This window comes from Cervus elaphus, chromosome 9 (assembly GCF_910594005.1).
Source record: "Cervus elaphus chromosome 9, mCerEla1.1, whole genome shotgun sequence".
Taxonomy (NCBI): Eukaryota; Metazoa; Chordata; class Mammalia; order Artiodactyla; family Cervidae; genus Cervus; species Cervus elaphus.
This window is the reverse complement of record NC_057823.1, coordinates 38,341,329-38,365,220: the sequence shown is the minus strand read 5'-3', so window position 1 is coordinate 38,365,220 and position 23,892 is coordinate 38,341,329.

Below are 23,892 nucleotides of genomic sequence, written 5' to 3'. Positions count from 1 at the left end.
GAGTCCTCCTCCCAGCTCGGTCCTTGGTTTTCCACTGGAGCTTTGGCTTTTCCTATCTTGTGCCTCTTTTCATTTTCTTCTCTAAGAGAACAGATGTGTTGTCCTTCCTTGGACACTTGTGTCCCTTGTTTCCTATTGTGACCTTAACTGCCTTGTGCATGTGGGCTGTAAATCATGACCTCAAGCTGGAAACGAGTTAAAACCTGGCACCGACCAGGGAGTCCTCTAAGTGACTGACTGAACTTAGTATCTCCCCTGGACTGTTAGGATGGAATTTGGCCATTCCCAACAGATGGAGGCCTGGTTCCTTTGAGAATAAGGCGAGTTCTGAGATCATCCCTTCCATTCGTTGCCCAAATAGTATCAGCGCACCATTGTGTGGTCCATCTGGTCAACTCTTAGGCCCAAACAACTCTTGTTCCTCAGGGAGAAAGAGAAATACTAGAAGAACAAGCGGTTTGGGATAGATTGCACATTCATGTAACTTATAATTGCATATACAAAAGTGCCTACACAGATTTTGGTGGGATTAGAAAGTGTTCGTTGTAGAATACAAGCACTTGAGAAATGCTGCTACACCTGCTCCTTTCCCTTTGAGGATGTCTGGAGAGTAGTTCACCTTAGCCCAGTCTGTGCTGTGCACGAATGATGCTGGGTGTAGGTGGGGAAGGAGGCAGGAGTATGGTACATAAGAGGCTGCACAAAGGTCCCACAGAGTGACTCCTGCCTGTACCTTTCTATGTGGTCTACAAGTGGGTCAGCTCAGTAGGGCACTGCTTATGTAGAATGGGAGGAATTTAATGACCGGAGTTTCTTGAGCAGTGGAAGATGCCAGAATAGAGTGGTACCTCAGGCTACAGCAAGCTTTCCCAGAAGTCCCTCTGCTCATTTCATAGAAGTGCTGTGAGCTTCTCATTATGAATAATGCTAAAGATGTTGATGTTGGTATTACAGTGATGAGATAGTAAAACATAAGAAAGTTAATTAAAAGTTTATATATATACATATACACATATACATATACTTATATGTAATCAAACCGTTCTACACTTTTAATGTATGTTACATAGTACATTGAACTATATGTCATAACGGCATTTCCTCATTAGCTATGAAACACATTATAAAATAAAATCAAACTTTAAAAATGGACATTGTGCTTATGGAAACCATTGCTTGTGTTTCAAGGCTAAAACTATTGAGAGCTTTAACCTGTTTGTAGTGTAATTTTCTTATGTTCCCATGGTCGGAAACCTCTTTTAGAAAAATATTCATTCCATTCGTCAGGATTCCTTCATTAGGAATGTGATTCTTCCTCAACATATCATTTTTTTATGAAATAATGCTTCAGAGTTAGATTATCTGCTGGCTCTAAATGTGGGAGCTAGTTAAGGCATCTCTCAATGCCTTATACATGTCCCATGACCTTCTGCAAAGTTCCTCTGCCCCTGGAAGGATTCAGGGCAGCTTGTTTACTGTGTGACATGAAGAACTGCTAATGGACTCTGTTCAGACCTCTAACACTTTCCATAATCCTTTGTCTACCTCTGTTGTGTTTTGGTATGGGTCCCCTCTTCTATGAGAGGAAGAGAAAATCATTATTTTCTCCTACTTTGTTCATTCAGATCCACCTGGGTGAGTGTTTGGAATTGTGAATGATTTCGTTTTTCTCCTGACCTTCCTAGAAGCTCCAGGATTCAAACCCAAACTTTTTTACATGGTGAGATCAATGTGTTATCAGCGCAATGAGGTGTATAATCACTACCCTACCTATTTAAACTCCCATTAGTTACAATTTTAGTTGTTAAGGATCGTTAAATAAGCATTCTGTGGCCTGAGCATCTAACACCTCAAAGTCATGCAAATGCTGGTTCATGAATTCTGATAAATACCTTTGAACAGTTTTCGGCATAGGACACCATGTTTTTCAATGAGTATGAAAAATCTCTCAAGAATAGCTGACTGAAGTCAGGTATAAATATTTAAAAACAGCTTTTTTCATTGACAACTGGGAAAAGAAAGTATGCCAAATGAAACTGTTGGCTAGCCCTGTTGTAGATATTATGAAGAGTGTATCTAGATGATGGTCAGTACATAAAGTTCTGTTGAGTACTTTGGAGCTGCTGCTCAAAGATAATAAATATTTGACAAATAGCATGTGGTGGCTCCTATCTACTGAGTTAGGTAATCAAGGTGGAGGAGACCAAGAGGTTGAAGATAGAGCTCTTTTCTGTAAGACATGAATAATTGTAATAGTCCAAAGTACAGTGACAATTTTGCAGCCAGGAGACCAGCAGGAGTAGAAGAATTAGGTGTAGAAGGAAGACCATGGCTTGTGCCAACCCAGGCAAGTACCTCTTGTCAAGATAGGAGATACCCTCAAGTCCATTTGTCACAGAGCCTAGGGAAAAGGTCATTAATTACATGGATAATTTTAACAAGCAGCACAGTTCCTATTTCATTCATAGTAAAGATGGATGGATTATCTTCCTGACTCTTAACTAGTCCCTTAGAAACCAATTTACTAAACTAAATATTTTATTATCTAACAATCTTATATCTAATGTTACAATGTCTTATCTTACAAATGAACTTTTATGTTCTTATTTAAACAACTAGGGGCTACCATGTTTTCCTTCTTGAAAACACACTCAATGTCTGTTTTCAAATAATGTCACGGAGCTGTGGAACTGGAAGACAATTTCGATATTCATTATAAATGACAGACTTTAAATATTTGCATAATTCAATACAGTAGCATCTTACCATTAATACTTGGAATATTTTAGGTAAAAGTGACATTTTTGGCTTTTCTTATGCAAATAAATTTGCTACAATCCTTTATTTCACTTTGAATGCAGAGAGTAGCTTACTTATTATGTAGTCAGGTGGGAGAAATTTAATTATTTTAATCTGATATCTTAAATCAATAATTTCTGCTTTTTAATAGTTTCTTTTGTTCCTTCTTCTATAGTCTTATCTTTTAGGATTGAGGCAAGTTTTTGAAATTTGTTTTATTAAAAGCATAAAAGGAAAGAAATAAGTGAATAGATAGCAAACATCAGTCTATGTAGGACAATTATCAATAAAATAAATATAGCCAAATGTTCAGCTATCTTAGAAATCCCCTCATAAACCATGGCATTGCCTCACATAACTAATAGGGACCAATCAATTTGCTCTCATTATTTTTTAAAGTTCATGCACTGCAAAAGTGTATACATGACTCTAAACCAAATGTGATTGTGTCTGAAAATGAATAAACTTGAGCTCATTTAGCATCTAATTCTAAGGAGAATTATTACTCAAGGCTATATCATAAATACAATGACCCTTTCCTGATATATAAATAAGATTGTCTCAGATAAGTGTATATCATTGAGATGGTGATTTATAATAAATGGTTGCCATCTTTTGAAATATATGATCAAAATTTGTATTGGCGCTACATTGTTTAACTTAACAAAATTCCATCAGTGGGCAAATTTCAAATTGACTTTATCTGATAAGAGATTGCAGTCATTCATTTTGTCAAAACCACCCCCCCTCTCAGTGGTTAACAAAAGATACATGTATGTGGATTAAAAGTAACATCCAAAAGTTACTTAATGAGTCCTTGAAACTTATTTTCAAAAGTGGTTCCATAGAGTCCTGATTTTAAAAATGGTGGTGAAGGAAAAGGGAGGGAGACAGTTTAGAAAGACATAGTTGTTCCCCTTTCCTTAATTTAGAGAGTTAATAGAAAGGGTATATGTAAGGGCAGAGAGCATTAATGAAAGCTGCAGAGGCCTGATGTTCACTGGAAAATTATTTTCAAGACTCTGAGAATAACAAACTATTGAACTTGGATGACTACTTATATTTATAAAAATCAAAAGATCTTGAGAGCTCATTTTTTTCTGTTTCTCATCAAGGCAGATTCAGTGAAACTAGGAAAAGAATCTGTCCTTTCAAACTGAAGTTGAGAAGGAGATGTCACAGAGCCCTTCAGAGCCAACTGAAGCATCTAACACCTCATATTGTTGATAGAAAACTCCTTTTACTTACTCAAGATATGGAAAGACAGAGGTATCAAAAGAGGCCTCTCAAATGAGACTTGCTAGAAATGCAACAGTGCCAAGTTAAGCAGAAAGATGGAGAAAATTTAAAAAGTTCCAGCAATATGAGTGAATAAAGAGAAATGTACTGGTGAAGACTTTTGTTTTTAAATCCAAGCTCTTAGGTTCTGAAAGAGAATAGTGCTTCCTTATGTGCAGGTCCTCTTTGCTCCTTTCTCTGTCAGGTTATCTTCTGTGAAGCTCTTTCTAGGCATCCTGGTTTGAAGGACCCATTCTAAACATCATATTCTCCATTGTCATCTATCTTCAGCTAATAATTAGGTTCCAATCCTATAGTTTTCCATGGCATGAATCTATAGAAGGCACCACTTTCTCTTTTCTAATATATAAATCCTTTTAACACACATTCCCCTCTTTTTATTTGAGATCCTCAGATTTTAATTTGTATGGGCTTCATAGCTCTTTATTCTGTTCAGTTGTCTCTAAGTCTTTTCTCCTTATGGGTAACTTGTAAGTCATTGAAAGCTGTGATGACTAGATCGAGTTGACTTCCATGATTTCTCATGTCATTGCATCAGGGAGTAGATGAAAGGCCAGCTTTGGATTGAATGAAGGAGAGAATGACAGGTACTTTTATAGATACATCCAAAGGAAGAAAAGTTGGCATCTTAAGCTGTTTGCACTTGATATCTATAAGGAGAGTGTGTTAGTCAGTTTAGGTTTTTGTCATAACAAAGTACTATAGACTTGGGTAGCTTATAAACAGAAGATTACTTTTCACAATTCTGGAGGCTGGAAGTCCAAGGATGAGGATGCCAGCATGGCTGAGTTTTGGAAAGAGTCTTCTTTGGGTGGCAGACTGCCATCTTCTCATTGAATCCTCACTGGGCAGCGAGAGAGCTCGCTCTCTGGGTTCTTTTTATAGAGGCTGTTAATCCGCTTCATGAAGTCTCCACCCTTATGACTTAATTAGCTTCCAAAGGCCCCACTTCCTAATATCGTCACATTCAAGGTTAGGAATATAACATATGCACAAATGTTAGATCCACTGCCGAGAGATAGCCTCTTAAGAGGGAAGGGACTGAAAGTTGAGTTGAACCTCTGACGTGGGGATATGATAGAATGGTTAAGATCATAGGTTTGGAGTCAGACCTGAACAATAATTGTCATTTTATGCTTTTATTGGTTGTGAAACATTGAGTGGGCAAGTCAGTTAATTTCTCCAAGACTCAGTTGTCTCATATATGATATGGGAACAATAATAGGACTAATTAAATTTATTATTGTGACTAATAAATGAGGATAATTACTTCATGCCTATAAATGCTTACCACAGTCCCTTGGACATAGTAGGTACTTAATATGTATTACTAGCTGCTTGATCTTAATGCTATGTCTAAGCCTGAAATTTTAGCTTACTTTTTGCTGTTCTGCTTTATTAGCACACTTTGACCTTGGCATTTCATTTATCTCTGCTTAAGCTCCTGAGAGTAGCTTGGGGAATGGTAAAGTAAAGATTTGTAGCTTTGGTTCATTTGATGGTGCCTAGCAACAGTTGCAAACTAAATTTGAACAGGTTAATCCAATGACTGCATCCACCTAAGCATGCATTGGTCTTTCCTTCCCTAGAATTTTAAGGCTGGGTGGCTTTCCTTCTTAGAAGGCAAAATTCCTCTACATTGGCTCTAGAATCAATTGGCTCTCCTCCTGCTGCTTCTTAATTATCCTTGTTCCTCTGTATCCTCAGTGTGTCTTCTGTACAGGCCCTTTTCCCTCACCTTGTGACTATCTCCATCCCTCCCATTCAAGAACAAAACAAAACAAAAAGTGTGTGGCCCTTCATGGGAAAGGTGAGAGGGAGTGGAATTTTTTTGACTATATATTCTGACTGTGGAATACATATTTTTGATACCATGTGTATTTAGAAAATGAATAATGAGTCTCTATTATGCATTACAATGCAATGAAAGTGTCCCTCCCCCTCCACCCACCTCAGAGATCCCCATGGACCTCTAAACCAGTATAGGAAAAAGTTCCAGTTTGTATCTGACAGGAGATAGCCATTCCACTGACATTTTTGCCTGCTGTGTCCTTGAAACTCCCACTTTTGCTTGATTTCCATAACTCTTTCCTTTCTCCTGTTCCTCTGAATCATTGACACTCTTCCTTGGTATTCTTTAACCTTGCTTGTCTGGAAGTCTCTTGTCTGTGACCATTTCTGGTTTCACGTCTACTCAGCACCCCCTCTTTGATCTCAGGCACACTCTTCATTTTAATCACCTCTCATAACAGACTCCCAATTTAGACCTGGCTTCATTCCATGAGATTTATATTGATAAATCCAACTTCCTTCTGGGCATCTGTAATCTAAAGATGGACTAATCTTTTTCAGGGTCATATATTATTTTTTAATATTCCTCTTCATTGATAGGACTGCCATGCATATAGTCATACATTACCACAATCCTCCTCTTATTTGCTATAGAATCAGACAGTACTGATATTTTTTTGTCTCATAAATTTACATTGACTGTGTCCTCCTCTGTTCATCCCTACTGTCTCTACCTTGTTTAGAACCCTATCCTGTTTGACATGTTATTTATTGTCTCCCTCACATTAGCATCTGAAACCTAGAAGTAAATGCCACTCTAAAATATGTTTCTTTGGCATAAGGATTCTTTTGAGCTGAAGGTAATTGAGGAGAAGCAGATACAGGAGAAGTTGTTCTTCATCTTCTTGTAAATTTGTAAAGGTGATCCTTCCCTCTACTGCTCTCCACCAGGAAGGGCAGAAGTTAACCACCAGGGACAACTCTAGAGACTTCTGAGCCCAGAGAAGGCACCAAGAAAGAGTCTACTCCAACAAAACTTTCCAACCAGTACTTATCTACCATTATTTTCTCCATCTATTTGCCTCCTCCTCCAATTTATACCCTTAAAGGCTCACAGTCCTCTCATTTGTCTTGCTGCTTCCCTATAGATGTTTTGTTCTTTGCTAAGATGCCATATAAGCCCAAGTTCCAAACACCACTTTGCATTACCCATCACTGAATACTCCCATGTGTAGGAACGATGCACATGTTTTTAAACATCTATTTCTCTTTTGTTAATCTCCTTTGTCCTTCTAATTCGAGGCCCCAGTCAATAAACCTAAGATGAGTAGAGGAAACAAGTAATTTTTCTTCCTTGTATATCTTTGCCTTTGATCTTGCTCCTCTAAAATTTGTTTTTGCCGATGATATAATCTATCAAAAATGCATATTTGTTTCTACAATGATTTCCGTTCATCTACAGATCAAGGTTCTAATTCCTAGCATGATGCCCTTGGACTTTTGCTACCAGACCTTGCTCATGTCTTCAGTTCCATTGCTTGCCTGAAATTTATACCCCACAACTCTGAATTCCAGAAACACAGACCAACATAGAGTTTTCTATAAATACTATGCTGTTTCAAACTCAGAGCTTTGGGCCAGTTATTCTTTCTCTGAGATACTCTTTCCCCCTTTTCTTTACTTTAATAAAATTTAATCATTCTTTAGTACTCAAGTCAGGATTTATTTCAGCAGAGAGTTTGTTGACCTGCCCTCCCACTCCACATCACCCAAATTGGAATAAGTCCTTTTCTGTGCTTCCATAGCACAGGTGGAAACTGCAATTAGAATTATCTATTGTCAACAGATTTCTCATGAGACTATTGAGAATGGGAACATTATCTTTTTCTATTTGTATTGATTAGTTCTAGTATAAATCATTGTCGAAGTTATGTGAATTCTAGCCAAATAAAGCATATTTGGCTTCTCTTAAAGCAATTATCCCAAAGTGAAAGTTGTGCAACTGTCTTCAAAAAATGTGGCAAACATAAATCACTGTGGACGTTTTCCCCTAAGTTTCTTTTTCCTTTTCTTATACTTCATTCTTCCCACTTATTTTTTTTTTCCTATGTAGCAGGAATAAAGTACTGATCGGGCAATTCTTAGATTGCTTGTAGCACTTTAAGGATACATGGAGTAAATTAGCTCATTTTTGAAGACAGCAAATCTTTCTCAAATAAAAATTGCTCAGTGACAGAAAAAGTTCTCATCTCCCAGCTGCACCCTTGTGGCCAGAATAAACTGTCTGTGACTGAATGAAGTGTCTGTCCAACTGGTCGGCCTGAAATGGCAGAGTGGAACTTACAAGAGGGGGCTTGTTATGTATGACAGATTTCTGTTCTATAAATGAAATAGGGTACAAATGCAAGGGTTAAAAATACAGTTCTAAAAGTTTATAGCTGACAGAAATGTCCTGCTATAAGAGTGCTATGGGAAAACAACTTGAAAGAGAGGGAAGAAATATAAGAGGAATCATAACTATGTGGTGGGGAAGTAATGCAGATCTCCAAACTTTAGGAATTCTCTGAAGCGTACCAAGTTTGTTTAAATATGCTGTCATACTGTGTGTCCTTCAAAGTTTGGGAGTTGGCATTAGCAGCAGTGTAAATGGATGACATTAGAAGTTAGTTTTTGAACTGAATAAAGGGAAGATTATTTTATAAATCCAAGTAAGATAACATGATTTATTTTTTCTTTAAGTATTTATTAGTATGGGCCAAGAAATGGAGACTGGGAACATAAAATGTCATATTTATGATGTGCAAAATAATAGAAGCATCATTATTTTATACTGCTTTCAGTTTTTAAAATAGAGTAATGTGATAAGGATTATATAAAATAAGGCAGCAACCAATGTTCCAAAGCTTTTGTTTAAAAATTGATAGGACAATTTAGGTGACACAAAGAAACTTGATTTATGACATCATAAAGCAGACAGCTTCCTTCCAGAGGCTAAGATTACCTTCCAGAGGTAAGATGGGGCAGAAGGCAGGAAAGTTTTATGGGATGAAGAAGAAAGAACCAAGAAGAGAAAAATAGAAGCTACATGATTGGGCTGGGGGCATGATTGAGGTGAAAGGGCTCACAGGCAGTTGGGCCTTTGGCGATTGGCTGACTGGATATGCTGCTTCTGGTCAGGCAGAGCATTTACAGAGATAGGAGAGTTATCTGAGTCTTGCAAGGTTCGCTGAAGTGGTCCCCTAGGCAGGAGCAGCTTCAGCTTGGGCCTGGAAAGTTATTTCTGCACTTGAATATCTAGGGATGAAAAGACATTATTACACACACATGTTTCTTTCTAAGATTTGAAGAAAATGAACTTGCACGTTTAAATTAAGAATATGGTAATAAGTTTTACAGAAATTAGGCTGAGAAAGCTGGAAAATCGTTTAAAAATATGCTTATCAAACTTTTCACAGATTTAGAGAGTGGGGAATTGAATCTCTGGTACAAAGGTAATAATGCTCCCAAGCTTCCTGCATTATGAATGTCAACAGCCCTACTGGGAAACCCAGGCTCCACTCCCAAACCTCACCCTCACCCTGCACAGATTTTCAAGGTTAATTACTTTGCAGTCTAATTTAAAAATTTTTGTGCTGTGTTTATTCTTTCTTACTTCATCACTGTCATGAACCCATATTCTATAGCATAGGAGAAAAAACAAAAGTGAAAATGTGTTAATGACGGTGGGATGGGAGAAAGCAGAGCTATTCAGAGAGCAGTTTCAAAGGCACCATGGAATTTGTAGAATCTCTAAACTGCCCTTGGCACATATATATAATATGTCAAACAGCTCTGGACTGGTTTCTGTGTATAACCCCTCTCCCCACTGAGTCTGTCCTGCTTCTGACATTGTATTTTGTCTCCCTCTTCCTGGGACCTCTGCTCTCAACCCATCCTCAACTTGACATTTTCTTCTTTCTTTTTCTTTCCCCTCTTAAATCTTACAAATAATAATTTAAAAGAACTGACTCAACACTAAAGAGATGCCTATACTAATACCCTCTCCCTCAAGTTAGTGAGGTAACATACAGGGTAATTTTTTTTTGTGGCCTTTAAAGACATATGATTATCATGCATTTTTCTTAGTCTGACTCTCTTCATTCAGTTTCATGTATTTATTTCTTCTCTGTTGTCAATACTGTATGATGAGAGTTTAAGAATTATTCTTTATGGTAGAGAACTACTGTACCGTTTCCTGGAGGATAATTGTGACACTGATTAAGTCCTGCTTTGACACTTGTCTCTTTGACACCCGCTCTCATACCATCTCTCAGCATACTTTGGTTTTTTTTTTTTTGCTTACTCACTCTCATCCAAAATCATCATGAAACTTGTAAAGTCTAAATGCCAATTTACTCAGACTCGCTTTTCCTGGAGCCTTTATTCTGCCCAACAAATCTTTGTCTTCTAATACTGGTTCTCCCACCTCCCCCCAAAAACACAGCTCCCCTGTACCTCTCATTCTTATTCATCTCACAAGAAACTGAATGGATGAAGTATTTTGTGAGTTAGACTTTTCAGAACGCGGTGTTTGTCCTGTGCTAGTATATTCTTAAAAGTCTACAAAGTTTAAACCAAAAGACTCTTATATGATAGTATTTCAGACCATTTCAGGGATGGAGGTGATGAGAATGAGGGAAGGGTAGAAAATTTGATTAGAGGTCTTTTCAGATTTCATTTTATACCTAGGCTTTTGGGAGTCATGAACTGTGAGAAGACTTCAGGAATATCAGAAATATGTGAGCTACATAAAGTCACTCATAAATCATCACTAACCAACCTTTGGAAACTTGTTGCATTATAAAGCCTTGTTTGCATTTAACCTTCTTAATTCTCTGTTACCCTCTAAAGTATTGATCTTTTATTGGTTTTATGTGTTTGTCTCCTTGCAGCCCTTAATTTATCATTTTCATTTTTATCTGTACATATAATTTTTTTCTGTACATAGAGCCTGGAAAGTGATACAGTGCCTTCATAAACTGTGTAATCATCATGTTCTTGTGAAATAAAACTGTTTATTTATTTTAGTGAGGCAACTAGGGTTCCAAGTCTGTATCAGCAACATTACAATTCTGACTTCTTTGAGGAAAAAGAAGTTTAATAATATCATTCTGGCAGAGAACACAGGGAATAAATAGGATGAAACCTTTAAAAATTCATACATTTTCTGTTTCTACAGATAAAAATGAACTGTAACAGAGTTGTACCCAAAGTATAGGTATGAAGATACTATTTTCCTTTTAATAAAAATAGAAAAAAAAATGTTAAGGGATCTAGTGCTATAGTACGTTCCTCTTGATGTATGACCGTGGTTTTACCCCAGTTTTCTTCTTCATTTTACAGAGTTCTAAATCACTATCTCTGTGCCACAGTATTGACTCTAAACAACACACTCTCTCTTCCCCTCTCCTCTGGATGCCTGTCATTCAATTGTCTCTTTCCTTTCAATATTTCCCTTACATTTCAATTTGCTTCTTTTCCTGTCTTCTTTATTTGAGGTGTGCTTTGGTGAACTTGGGCTTCAAATTCTCTTAAAATCATAGAAAAATTATAAGGATTTCTTTGTTATTATTTCAGAATAATGGTAAGATTTCTGCTAAAATCTTTGTCTTGTTTAATAATTGGAAATTTTCAAGTTGTATTTTCATCATCTGATATATTTTCCTCTTACATCAGTTTGTTAAGCAGATGTTGTAATCCTCTCCCTTCACAAGTGGAGAAACCTGGGACTCTGGAGACATTAGGACCTGATTTAACATCATACACTTTGTCAGTAGCAGCATGAGGATCGTAGATGGGGGCTCCCAACTCTCTGTCCATGAGCCCAGGCTGAGAGGGGTCCCAGAACACATAATTCTCATCTATTTTGAAAATGCACTTTCAGCAAAGAATTCAGTGTTACAATCAATGGAAAATAAGTTTAATACTCTCCATAGGTTTATAAGTGACAAATTATTGATGAGTAGGCCTTAAAAACTTGCCGCAAAAATATATTATTCTCCCATTGACAGCTGATGTCATGAATTTTTCACATTTATATCATTGAATTCTGATGCATCTATGATTTATAAATTTAGACTGGCTAAGGACATATTTTCAAATCAAGGGTATTAGAATAAGATGTAAGCATACCCTCTTAGTTAAACTTGTGACTCACTATTTATAGTGAATTTCCTGCTATACAACAAGCCCACTTGAGCCTAAGGACCTTTCCCCGCTATTAGCCCAACTGAAATACTCTTCCTATAGATTTTGTAAGCTCTGTTTTGTAATGAAACACTTAGTTTGGTTTTATAGAGTGTCATTTAAAGAAGACTCTTTTTTTTTTTCTTTTTCAATTATTTGTTTGTATAAAAATGAGACAAAAATGTGTGTGTAGCCTCCAACTAATAAAAATAAATGAAAAAATAAATGAAAAAAAAAATATTTATGGCTGAGTCCCTTCACTGTTTAACTGAAACTATCACAACATTGTTAATTGACTGTACCCTAATACAAAATAGTTTAAAAAACTAGACTATTTAATACACATGATATTGCAGCTTCTTTTTCCTCTTAACAATATATCCTGGGTACTCTTCCATTTAAATAGCTATTGATTAGACACATACTTTTTTTTTTTTCCAGCTTGCTCTTTTATTCAGAAGATATACTTCAGAAATACACAGCAAGAAAATCAATAAAGAATATAATTCAGATACAGCTGAATCAAATGTGAAAATTGAAGCAACATTCAAGGTAAGTCTGGAAATGCACACATTGAGAGCTATTTTTTTTTCTTCAAGCTTTAAACTTTTTATTTTTTATTGGAGTATAGCTTATTTACAGTGTTGTAATAGTTTCAGGTGGATGGTGAAGGGACTCAGCCACACATATACATAAAACCATTCCCCCCTAAACCCCCCTCCCACAGGCTGCCACATTGAGCAGAGTCCCATGTGCTACAAAGCAGGACCTGTCCAGTTGGATACCAACTGCTATAAAGCTGTATATTGTAAATATAGCAGTGTGTACATGTCGATCCCAAACTCACTATCTCTTCTCCTCATTCTTTTCCCCAGGCAACCATAAGTTCATTCTGTCTGTGATTCTGTTTCTGTTTTGTAAATAAGTTCATTTGTATCATTTCTTTTTAGATTCCACATCTAAGGAAGGTCATGGGGCTTCCCAGGTGGTACTAGTGATAAAGAACTCACTTGCCAATGCAGGAGATGTAGGAGATGCCAGTTTGATCCCTGGGTTGGGAAGATAGCCTGGAGGAGGGCTTGGTAACCCACTCCCTTATTCTTGCCTGGAGAATCCCGTGGACAGAGGAGCCTGTCAGGCTACAATCCTTGGGGTCACAAAGAGTCAGACACAAATAAACTGACTTAGCATGCATGCATGTCAATAAAGACTATCATACAATATTTCTTGTTCTCTGTGACTTGCTTTATCCATATGGCAGTCTTCACGTCCATCCATGTTGCTGCAAATGCATTACCTTGTTCTTTTTAATGGCTGAGTCAGAGAAGACTTTCTTGAGATTTGTCTAAAGTAGTCTCCTGAAAGTGAAAGTGTTAGTGGCTCATTTGTGTGTGACTCTTTGTAGCCCGCCAGGCTCCTCTGTCTATGGAATTCTCCAAGCAAGAATACTGGAGTGGGTTGCCCTTCTGTTCTCCAGGGGATCTTCCTGACCCAGGTTTCACGCATCTCCTGCATTGCAGGTGGATTCTTTACTGTCTGAGTCACCCAAAGTAGTCTTCTATCCTTGGTCAAACTCGGTTGTATCACCAGGACTTGGTTTGTTCCATGGTATTTATCAGTATCATAAGTCATTCACTATTTGCTTTTGTATTTTTTCACTCTCTTTCCAGAATGGAACTTTATGAGAGTAGGGTCCTGCCTCTTGTTCAATACCATACTTTTAATTTTAGAATTCCATGTCTCTTGTTCAACATTGCATCCCTATCATTTAAAAGACTGCCTAGTTCCCAGTAGATGCTCAGTTCATCTCTAGTAAATAAATTAATCCAGGACACACATTTCTTCTAAAAGTTGACAGTCTAGCCTCTGTTCTAGATGGAATTCAAAGAAGCAAGGAATATTTTTAAAAATTCCATCTATGTATTTATTTATGGCTGTGGTGGGTTTTCATTTGCCCATGGGCTTTCTCTAGTTGCGAGGAGTGGGGGCTATTCCTCATTGCAGTGAGCAGACTTCTCATTGCAGTGGCTTCTCTTGTGGATCATGGGATCTGAAGGCTGTGGGCTTCAGTAGTTGTAGTTCCTGGGCTCCAGAGCATGAGCCCAGCAGTTGCGGTGCGCAGGTTTAGTTGCCCCACGGTATGTAGCATCTTCGCGGACCAGGGATCAAACCTCTGTCTCCTGCATTAGCAGGCAGATTCTTAATCACTGGATCACTATGAACAGTTTCAGTTGCAATGTTTGTTTAAATATTAATGAAAATCAGCCTCCCGTGGTTTCCATTTATTCCACCTGTGGAGATCAGCTTTCTGTTTACACCATGAGAACATTGAAACCTCCTTTGGTTTTCCATCCTTTGAAATGATGAAGTACCCTTGTCCTTTGTGTGTCTCCTCCTCTCAGAGTAAACCTTTTCTGCCTCCTTTTGCTGGTGCTCATATTGCATAGTTTTCAAATCTCTTTCACCCTGGCTCTACTCTCCCCATTTCCATCGTTGGCTGCACTTAAACTGCCCCCTGTTTCTATGAAAAAAGAATTCTATGCGGAAAGGACTATAATCTCCCTCCTCCTGGAGGACTAGAGAAGGGTGGTTAGTGGTAAAGGCTTTAGAGTAGATCAGATCCAGGCTCAAGTCCTGCTTTTACTTATGGGCTGACTTGAGGTAAGTAGGCACATTTTCTAAGCCTCAGTGTTTTCATCTGTAAAATGACAGTGAGTGTAGGAGAAGGCAGTCAGCTTTGTAAGCCACTTGCTTGAGTTTGATAATACCTTTCTACTCCATGATTTTTGGTCCAATTGAAAAATTGAGGCAGGTATAAATGAGGAATAAAAGTATCAGCTTTATTGCTGATAAAGATGAACTAGAGAGCACAGAGGCTACTGATCCTAAATGGGCTTCCTAGTACTGCAGTTGTTTGTCTAGGTGGTGAGCTAATAGTCAACTAAGTCCTCTAGTTATTTTTTACCCTAACTACTCTTAAACCAAGTTACCCTAACTTTTCCCCTTTCATCGATTAAGCAAATAATTTTATGAATGCTTTATAAATATCTGTATTTTTGTATATATTTGTGTGTATATATGTTTGCATTTTAATGATTATTATTATTCCAATCTGATTGTCTTTTTGAAATTAGTCTTCTATAATTGAATCAATTGGACAAACCAAGAGATTTGTCATCAATTCAGTAAGCTGACTTTTCAAGATTCCTTTTATGCCATTTAACATAGACATTGATCAGGATATGGTCAACAGTAGAATTACATGACACACCACTTGTGTTTTTGCTTCTTGAGTGAGATTGAGTGTATAACTAACCTTGCTTTCATCAATTATAATTCAGCAATTATAATCCTCATCCTGTAAACAATAATATTATAGGAGATATTATCAGATTTCTGTTTGGATTGTATTGCACTATGTCTACAGCTTTGCCTTGCAATGTCAGTATAGTATTTTTATTTTTAAAGTCCCATTCTTTATTCATGGTATACCTGTGCAGTCCTCTACTATACCCTTTTCTAAATGCTCAAGAATAATTTTGGAACTTTGCTAGTATTTGTATCAAGTCAGACTCTAAGTCTGAAATTTACCCTTTGAACCCTTGGAACACCTGCCCATGGAAACTCAATCAGTGGGTTCCTCAAAGATAATCGAGGGTACAATAGCCAATTACATCTTCAAAGTTTTCTCCACTTGCTGAAAAGTAATTTGTATGGGGCTTGAGACTGAGCTTTATTAAGCAGAGTATTTACCTACTATCATTTTCCTTATCTTGGGCACCAATTTTAACCCTATCTGTTTTACACTTTCCGGGGCAAAGATTGTTCTCTTTGATAGCCTACTAGAAAAAAGCAATCTGCTTCCTTTTAGTGTTCAAGCCATTTACCCCAAGCAATGAACCAAACCCTTCTTTTATCTTATGTCTCGCCTCTTAACACATAAATGGAAAATCTCTCTGGTAGTTATCCCTAACTTTAGTTTAAGAAAAAAAAAGCATTTTCCCCCTTTTTAGTTGCTTTTGACTTTCATGACCGTGTTTGTGCTACCCTCATGTTTATTTGCCCTGGGTATCCTGTCATCACCACATCACACCAAACCAAGACAAACAGAACAAAATCACAAATGACTTAGAGTATTTGCTATTTGTCATATTCTTCTTCTGGTAGATAATTGTGATTATACTGACATTATTATTATTTTATTCAATAAAGTAAAATGAATCTATTTTCCTGTCCCTATTAGGTCATTTTCAGAATGTCCCTGTTTTCAGAATAATGGCAATCTCTCCCTTTGGAGACGTTTTCATAGCAAATTCAGCCAGCCAGATTTTAAGGTTTCATTTAATTTCACATTAGGCTGTGCATGTATGTTGTACAACTGAGGGTATGTTTTAAGGTCAAAGTGGTAGCCTGAGCTAAATTTAATGTAACTATAATACCAGTTTCAAAATAGATACATACCACCTGAGCTACATGGGGCTGACAGACAAATTTGACTGAGTGAATCTGTGGTGATACAGGCAAAATTTTGCCAAACAATGAGAAGTGCTGAAGTTTTATTCCCAATGATGACCAAAAATTGTGTTAATTTTTATGGTTTGTATTGTAAGACTGAGTAACACAAAATTTCTTAAATTTCAAAATTTGTTGTGTACTAGTTGCCCTGGTATCTCAAATCATTCTACACCATGACATTCTGGGGGACAATACACTCAACATCTGTCTCTTCTATAAAATGTGAAGTCAGCAGTTAAACTTGTTCTGCCATGGACTTCATGGAGGATAGTGGTGGTTATAACTATTGAGGTTGGCTTTGGATGAACTTTTGTCTGAATGATCCGGGCAGTCCAGGGGAGGTAGTACCATCCCACCCTAATCACCTATGAAAGAAGGTACTTGAGCAATGAGTCCACAAATGAATGTCCAGGTCCTAAAAAAAAATTACTGGCAGCGTCCAAACAAAGTAGACCTTCTGACTATAAAAAACAGCATATTTTCCTTTCACCACAGATGGAGACAAGCTAGCATGTCTTAATTCTTAAGAAGCTTTATTCAAATCTAGTAAGATATGTTTCAAAAATGTATTCAAAGTTAAGGAAAGGAGAGAGGAGTTGGTATAATATTTAGGAAGATGAGCTTTGTGGTCAGACCGACCTAAGTTTGAATTTCATTTTTAAACAGTCATAAACTTGGGCAAACTACTGAACCTCTCAAAACAAGTGTTCCACCTGTAAAATGAGTATAAAAAGTATGTGTATATAAAGTTCTAGAATAATAAAAAAAAGTTCTAGAATAGTGTTTAGTATACAGCATGTGCTCAGTAAATCATTGTTCTTATTTTTATATTAAATTCATAACTTAAATTTGATATTTTATTTGACCTTAGAGCAATCTCAAACTAGTTTACACAAATATTACTGTAGCTAGATATTAATATTGTTGTTGTTTAGTCACCAAGTCGTGTCTGACTCTTTTGCAACCCCACGATTGTAGTCTACCAGGCTCATCTCTCCATGGAATTTCTCAGGCAAGAATACTGGAGTGGGTTGCCATTTCTTTCTCCAGGATATCTTCCCAACCCAGAGATCAAACCCACATCTCCTTCATTGGCAGGCGGATTCTTTAGCACTGAGCCACTGGGAAGTCCATGATTTTAATATTACTGTAATGTATTTTGCATCATATTTGTTAGGATTACCATAGTGTTCTAAAAATTACTACTTAGGCTCAGATTTTATTTTCTGTTATAATGTGGATACATATCATCAAACCATATTGTAAAAATGAAGAGATATCTTTTAAACTAAGACTGCCTTTCAGTGTCTAGGTATGTGTTAGACACAGCAAATGATTTTTATGAGGATATTAAGATGGGGGACTTTAGTCAATCTTTGTTTCATTTTGTCATCAGCCAAATGAAGATGCAAATTAATGTTTTGTTGAAGAGAGAGATGCTAGTGCTAGGTAGGAATTAAGAAAGCTTGGGACAAGGAGAGTCCAATATCTAAAGATACATTTCAGCTATTTACTGGGATTCTGAGGTAATCAATGCAATGAGTAGCAACTTCTCTTCCATTTTTTGCCTGAATGTGATGATGTTTAAAGGAAAGGAGAGGCTAAAGGTCAAGTAAGTCTAAAATCCAAGGGATTATAATAAGCTGCAGACCTGAAAATCTTCATGTTCCCAGTCTTTTAGCTCATTAATTATAGGTGATGAACTTTAAAAAGAACTAAGCCAATTAGTTTTAAGGTGTCAATCTAAAAAGCTTTAGAGAGTAACTATTAGCTCTGGAGGAATTTAGCAAACACTGTAATCAATTCTTAGAATAGCCAAAATTTTACTTTTGCAAATTTCCTTACGCCACTTGAGACACCACGCTGAAAACACTTCTTATTTTTTCAAGTCCTTCATCTTCTGTGGCTGCATATTACACAACCAAAGAAAGAACTTTCTCTTTATAGTGTTCAACTGGTTTTTCTGGCAAAGCTCATGAAGTAGTAAATTGAGAATTTAGCTTCTATTGGACTAAAAGCTAAGGAAATGAATTTCTATCTCTAGCACCATAAATCTACAGAAGTGCTGGCGTGGAGTCTAAAACAAATGACTGCTCTCCATGTCACATGTCAAGCATGGATTGTTCACAGGTGGCTGGAGTGAACATTTTACTCTTGATTGCATTCAGAAGCAATCAGGGGTGCAGTTTTTTCCCCTCAAGTCTACTTGTTCCCATAGGATACTATCTGGCTCCTATATAGATTTTTTAAAGGTGATCAAATGATGGTTTGGTACACAATTTTGAAAGGCTGTTCGTGAAAGTTTTATATGTCTATTGTAATAGTTCCCATGGCACAAAATTTCTTTGCTGTCATATATCACTCAAAATGAGAAAACAAAATCACACATGATTTATACTGTAAGGGCTGCTCCTATGGCAGTGGCTCTTAAGTGTGGCTGAATTTAAAAGCACCTGGGACCTTTACTAAAAAGGCAAATTTCCCTTCACCCTAGATTCAGAATTATTAATTCTTAAATGGGGCTCAGAGTCTGGACTTTAACAAGTAGCTTAGGGATTCCTTAGGTTGGTTGAATTTGAGCCATATCTTCAGGTGACAGGCAAGGAGGTTTGGAAGGTGGATAGCTGATGAAGGTCACCTTTTTAGGTCACAAACACACCACTCAGTTTTTGAGCTCAGACTCCCTCAGATTGATTTTGAAGATGATAGAGTTAAAACCATTATGTAACTACAAAGCATAAAAAAAGTGACACCAGTGTGTTTAGCACCTCATTCTTTGTTTTTGTCTGAGTAAAAACACCAGCAGACTCTGAAGCAATTACTTTAAAAAATATATGGAGTTCCTGTTGCATTAGAAAATGTGTGATTTTTAAAAATACCTATGTGTCAATGAAGCCTGGATTTCCATTGTGCTTTTCCTTAGGCTCTGAAAAAATATAGATAAAAATTGGGTGATTCCTCAAACCACAAGAAGCCTATGAGATAGTAATGGGATCAGATGAGAATAGAAAGGATTGTATACATTTCTTTTCATTAAATACTTAGGATTAAGTTAGATTAATGTTACAGTTGACTAAAGATGACATTTCTTTTTAACCTGCTTTATATTTATAAAAAGTTTTAAATTATTTCATATATCTTTAGTTTTTCTTTGAAACTAAATTTGGGCTGTACTATATTCTGTCTTTCATCCTTATTTTCTCCTTGTTCTTTTTTCTTTTTCTTTATTTCTTATACTTTTCCTCTTACTTCACACTTTCCTTTCTCATGTAGGTACTGTTTTCCATCTGTTCCCCCATCAACTTTGTCTTCTCTTTCAGTTTGCGTAAGCATATGACACCAACTACCAGCTAACCAGTTAGAGACCACCATTCATTCTAAAGATCATTCTCTGTTCTTAAGGATATGGTTATAAAAACCCTTCAGGAGCCCCTGACCTTGAGGATGCTTGCTATTAACTGTGTTTGCTAGAGTTGTAGTTTTTGAATAGATTGAAAGTAGCCTTCACAGCTGTCTTTTTATCTCCTCTAGGTTCAAGTCTGGGTCGTCCCAACAAACATCTCTTCTTAGCTCCTAATCATCCTTGGACTTTGTATCACCCTCAGAGGCTGCTTTATTCTTGGTGGATAGAGGGGGTGGTGGGTGGTCCAGAGGTATTTGGTACTTAAATTCCCACCCCATTCTTTCCAGTGTTGAGGCAGTAACTCTGGCATCACTCACCATCCTCTTTCCTCAGTTTCTTATTATTCAGGTATACATTAAAAATATCCTTTTATGGAAGAATTAGCTAATCATTTGTAAGCTAAATGCTAAGTCATATTATGCCCCCATGCTTCTACCTTGGAGGTTTTTTTTTTTGCCAGTTATCATCTTCTTTTTTCTCTGGGCTTTTCAGTGTTGGTAATTTTAAGATCCATAAACAAACATTGGGCTGTTAGCTGACCTCATTTAATTTCTTTATCTGAGGCCCTGGAGTGCTCCCCTTATTATGCAGAGTCTCATGCCAAACAGTCTGTCCTACAGAGAGAAGAAAATATTTGTGAGGAAAGCAGGTAATTCTAAAATAGAGCAGGGATGTGCACAAAAACTTTTTAGAAATCATCCATCAGGAAATTTACTATGACACCAACCTGATTTATTTTCAAAGGGAAAGAATGAGAAGCAAAGTCCTTAGTGGTGTTTACTTCGTTGGTGAAAAGATGGCTAGAAAACAAAGAATTTCAAGGAACTATGCAGTATTTCGAAAATGAAATGATTCAAAGGGTAGTAACAATTTAAGATTTATTTTGAGATTTAAACACTACATGAACCTTAACTGAATCTTTGAAGCTTCAAGGTCAGAATATTGGAGCATCTTAGAGCTTTCAGTTAGTCACGTTCAGTGCAAACCTAAGAGCCTGGATGAGCCTAAACTGTTTACATGGTTCATACAGTGTTTTACGGATGAACAGTCTGTTCTGCTGCAAGAGGAGGCCATATTCCCTATTGTATATTTTGCCTATTTATCGTGTTTTTTTTTCTTTTTTTTTGATAAGTCTTCAGTCGCTAAGTCTTGGCATTAAAAGATGTGAATTACAGACAGCTGTAATGTTACCCAGTTGTTCTGAGAAATACTTTATGTTGAATGGATATTTGTCCCTTTAATCATGTAGAAAAAGTTGTCATCATCATGGTCAACCAGCTTTCCTCTGTCTTTCTTATGACTATAGATCTGCTGAAGACTGTAAGATGCAAGAATATTTATTTTTTATTATTTGGTGTGTAGTACTTGAGTTTAGTGTCTAAAAAAATAGTTATATACATTTAATGTATCCTGTTTAGCAGTTTTACTACTGACTTTTCATTTTGCTTTACGTTTTTTCCTCTAAATTCCAAAATGCAAAGTCTTAGTCCATTTTTTTTTTCTCACCCTTAGGATGAAGTAGCATTTGCTATCATACCGTGTAGGACAAAGATTCTACAATGTTCTTATTTTTTCCATTTACAAACCATGGGCTACCTCTTTTTCCTTCTCCCCAAATCTTTTTTGTAAATCTTCTTTTAAATAAGCACTATTCTCTGACTTTTGCTTTCCTTACCACTTTTTTTTTTAAAAACCAGAAATTCAACAAAAGGTATATTAGATAGAGGAGAAAACACATGATGTGTTACCCATTAGTAAACCGAGTGCCCCAAATCCAAATTATATTAGGTCATATTAAACATAACACAGCATATTTCTGCAGCTAACGTTCATTTCATATTTCCTATCTGTACACACACAGGTTATATAAAAAGAATAATTAAATTATAAATTCTTTAGAGGAAGGGGAAAAAACCTAAACACTGTCATCAGTGAAACCATAAAACTGCAAGGAGCAAAGACTATATAGAGGTCAAGGGAAATGGAGTGTGGGTCATAGAGAGAAAATTCCCCAAAGAATCATATTTCAGATAACTGCTGTTTAAATAAAACCACTTCTGGGCATATACTTAGTTTACCTGTAGTTACTGTTTTGTATAAGAGCCAATGTTGAGGCTACAACACATAATAATCTTTTTCTGCATCTATACTTCTGTGATATTAAGTCTTTCAATAGCGCTCAGGAAAACTCAGTGCAGATCCCGGAAGGGGATGCTTCTCTTAGTTTTTTCATGTTATGAACAGGGAAACCAAGGCACAAGAGGATGAATGGAGTTGCAAGGGGAAGCCAGTGAGATGACGGCTCTCTTCCTGGCCCTCTGTGAACACCCATGCACCTCCGGGCCTGCTGCTTTCCTGAGGTATGCTTTGCAGGTTAGATCTATTCTAATTAAAATGATTTTGCCAGACGTTCTGGTCTGTCTGTTGGCAAAATTACATGGGGAATTTGTAATAAGACAGTTGCCCAAATGGTCGTTACAGTATTATTTTTCTGACCTCAGAGAGGTATTATTTATACACAGAGGAAACTTTACCCAAAATACTGTGTGAAGTTGAATGAAACTGAGAGGCACTGGAAGGAATGTGGCGTTAAGACAAAAGGACTTTCAGTGCCTCTCACTGAAAGCGATTTCTGATTTTTCTGTGCCTTCCAGACAGCTGCAGAGGCCCCAGTAGCTTTACTGTGTGGCTGTGATGTGTGGGAATGGATTTCGCGTCATTCTGTATTTGAAATCCGTGTTAACTCTGTGCCCACAAAAAACTACTCTTGTATACTATTGATGATTTTGTAAGTTTAGCTTCACGTTTTGTAACTTTAGAAAAACCTGCTGATGCAGTTTATACCTTTTTGGAGAGTTTGCCTTCTTACAGAACCCTGTACCATAAGGTTATTTACTGAACATTCTTTGCTGGCAACTGGAATAAACATCTGTAACCACAATTTGGCACCATGGCAGTGTTTGAGCATGGCATCAAGTTTTAGGAGGTGGCATGGAAGTTATAAACTCTCAAACAATTGAAAATCACTCAGCTGCCCATTTAAAGATTCCTTGTTAGATTAAGTTACTTGCTTTATAAACATCTAACTTTTAAAACTTTTGGACTGTTTTTAGTCATTTCAGAATCAGCCAAATCAATAAAATTCTTATACAATCTGTATAAAATGTATAATGGAATAGAGCTCCTCCTCTAAATTGCTTAGATTTTTTTTTTTTTGGTAGTTATAAAAACAATCAAGATCATTTCATGGAGTTGGTAGAACATATAATGTAAAGAAGCAAAAAAAAAAAAAAAAAAAAAAACTGAACCATAACTCCTATTTCTTACTCCACTTTCCCTTGTCAAACATTAAGACATATTGGTATAGTTCCTTCAATTCATTCTTTGTGTGTTTTCTAATGCTTGATATTACAGTATATATTTCTTATCTGTGTCATATATACTTCCAAATAAGATAAAAAAAAATTTTTTGTAAATAAATATTCTCTGGTGTTCTCTAAGTAGTGCATAGTTGAGCTCAATTACTGTGAACACAGTTAAAATGAAAAATGGTTTGGGGGTGAGTGTTGTTAACCTGTCAAGCAGTGTAGCATAATGGTTTGCAGCAGAGTCTATAGTTAGAAAGTCTCAAGTTTAAATCTAGGTTCTGTCACTTACTGTTATTTGCCTTGTTTTTCCACATCTCTGAATGCTACCTGTCCAGCCTGAAGAGTGGCAAAAACACTGTACCCATTTTAGTTTTTGTTTTTTTTTTTTTTTTAGGATTCAATAATAATAAAGGATTTTGCAGAAGCAGAAATTTTATGAGTACAAATATATGCTTTTTCTCCATTCTCTATTCCCAGCTATGTTAGGCTGAG